This window comes from Polyodon spathula, unplaced genomic scaffold (assembly GCF_017654505.1).
Source record: "Polyodon spathula isolate WHYD16114869_AA unplaced genomic scaffold, ASM1765450v1 scaffolds_2956, whole genome shotgun sequence".
NCBI classification, from domain to species: Eukaryota; Metazoa; Chordata; class Actinopteri; order Acipenseriformes; family Polyodontidae; genus Polyodon; species Polyodon spathula.
The window spans coordinates 1-1,931 of NW_024474421.1; the positions used below are offsets into that span (position 1 = coordinate 1).

General features: G+C 39.9%; 2 non-coding genes across 2 annotated transcripts; both read left to right on the forward strand.

The window, feature by feature from the left end:
* The first annotated feature begins 222 nt into the window (after positions 1-222).
* Positions 223-296, forward strand: trnai-aau. Its single transcript has one exon. It is a non-coding gene; the product is annotated as a tRNA-Ile (tRNA).
* A 711-nt stretch (positions 297-1,007) lies between these two features.
* Positions 1,008-1,080, forward strand: trnai-gau. Its single transcript has one exon. It is a non-coding gene; the product is annotated as a tRNA-Ile (tRNA).
* The last annotated feature ends 851 nt before the right edge of the window (positions 1,081-1,931 follow it).

The window sequence follows — 1,931 nt, forward strand, 5'->3', positions numbered from 1 at the left end:
AGAAAGCTTGTCTGTGTAAGTCAGGATGGCCGAGCAGTCTAAGGCACTGCATTCAGCTCGCAGTCTCTCTGGAGCCGTGGGTTTGAACCCCACTTCTAATAAATACTTTCTGTTCATTTATTCCTTAAAACATCCACCCAATGCTTGGTAATTTGCATGCGTGTAATTAAGCCTTTGAATGTGTCATTGTTCAGTTTAACATGAGAGAAGCTTCATGCGTGTGGCCGCTTAGCTCAGTTGGTTAGAGCGTGGTGCTAATAACGCCAAGGTCGCGGGTTCGATCCCCGTACGGGCCATGACTTTCCGTTATTAAATAAACCACATCCGCTGTAAATGGTAGTATAGGCTAAATAATGAACCACTGTCAACAGCCTTTGTTGAAACTCTTATCAAATTTGATAGTACTAAAGAATGTGGGAACAATACTATTGTGGTTTATCACATGTCCAACCCATTGGTGGTGTTCAAACAAAGCAGAGTGTTACATTAGGAAAGGGCCGTGTTTGTCAGTAGGTATACCAAATTCATGTGGGAAGATTTAAATATGCTGTGTATTTGCGCATTAGTAACCTTACATAATTACATTTTTATTAATGCCACTTTCTTAAAGAATAAGAGCAACGATACAAGACCAGAGCCAATAAACCTGCTATTTCGCTTTCCTTTCACTACTGTATTCTAGTGTGCTTGTTCAGAATATGCGTGAATCCTGAAAACGTCTTGTTAATATGTGAACAAAGCCAGCAGTCACTTTATTGATCACCCTGTGGATTAACCGCTATTGGAACACAGATGATTGTGTTAAAGACGGCAATAGACTTTCAATGTACACGTTTTAGAGCTAAACGTTTGTTGAGACAGTTCAAGGTAGCAGTGTTTATCTATTTCCTGGATGTTTGCCTTTTGGGATAACTCTGTAAAGAATAAAAGGAAGGGATCAGATTCTATGATGGTGTTTCTGAGCTGTTGAACATTTCTCATTATATACAGGTTACGAACACTGTCAAGCCGAAATAGCTCAGCTGGGAGAGCGTTAGATTGATGATCTAAAGGTCCCTGGTTCAGTCCTGGGTTTCAGCAAGACAAGGCTTCTTTTTGTTTTGGTATTTTGAACTAGAAACAGAGCACATTCTTTTCTTCAGTGTAATTTGAGGAAATAACAATGATTTCCATTACATGAGAGTAGATGATAAACTTAATGTTGATTTGAACTCTGCTCTCGCCAAGATAAGCACCAACAAAGACGTAGCTTTACAGTAAACTCATGTGATCCATCTGCATCTCCATCCATTTGCATTGCTTTCCATCTGATGATGTAGATATCCTTCAGTCTGGTGTTGATTGCTGAAGTGTAATGCTGGCTCCAGGGATCAGCTTATTTTGCCTCCCCAGTGCATCAGCACACACAACGGCTGCGATGCTGGCTCTGGGGATCAACCCAGTGCGGTCTCCCCAGCGCATCAGCATGACGACTGTGGTGGGAAAATTACATCCCATGCAATTTATGTACTAACCTCTGAGCTGTTTGTTCATGTGTTTGTTTAGCCTGTGTGACTTAAAAAGGGATTATACCAATGTAATAAGAAGCTTATTTTCTAGAATGTTTAAAATTAAGAAATAAACTTCTAGTCTAGACATTTCTCTTCCTCTTTCAGCCTTCACCTTCATCCTGTTATTGCTAAGTGAAGAGGGTTTAAGGTGGACTGAAAATGCCCATATATAGCTATGCTTTAAAGTGACTGCAAAAAAGCCTATGTGACAAGACAGCGATTGTCATGGTGCCAGGAGGAACAAGACATGCTGACTAAAGTGATAATAGGTTAATTATAAGTAGTTTTGATATTTGTTATATGATGTGTTGTTATTGTATAATTTGATAGGCCACTTTAATGTTGCTACTGCTATGACTGTTTAGGGTTTCCTTGCTCAGG